Source organism: Crocodylus porosus, unplaced genomic scaffold, assembly GCF_001723895.1.
Source record: "Crocodylus porosus isolate Cpor-Errol unplaced genomic scaffold, CroPor_comp1, whole genome shotgun sequence".
NCBI lineage: Eukaryota > Metazoa > Chordata > Crocodylia > Crocodylidae > Crocodylus > Crocodylus porosus.
In genome coordinates this window covers 24,086,450-24,086,868 of record NW_017728914.1, presented here as the reverse complement: position 1 = coordinate 24,086,868, position 419 = coordinate 24,086,450, and positions in this window count along the sequence as shown.

The window sequence follows — 419 nt, the reverse complement described above, 5'->3', positions numbered from 1 at the left end:
ATAATAAAGTATTAACAAGCTATGGAAATACAGACTAGAAGAAAGTATTGAGAGATGGATACATAACAGGGGTGTGTGAAGTGGGCAATATTTGATTCGGATTTAGATTCAGCCTGATTCAGGGGATGGTGATTCAATTAATTGATTTGGATTGCAGTTTCAATTCCATTCAGCTGAATCTGAAGATTCAATTCTGATTTGGAGAATCAGCAATTTGGCCATAGACACAGCTTTATATGTTTTTTCTACTTACCTTGAGGTACCAGGTGTGGCTTATGAATGCTGAGATAGTGGGGTGGATGGAGCATCCCACAGGAGCATGGGGGGAGGGAGGTCCCCGCGCACTTGGTGGTGGACCTGGAAGTGGACTGGAAGAATTCCTGGTCCACTTCTGGGTCTGCTGCTGAGCATGCAGGGGA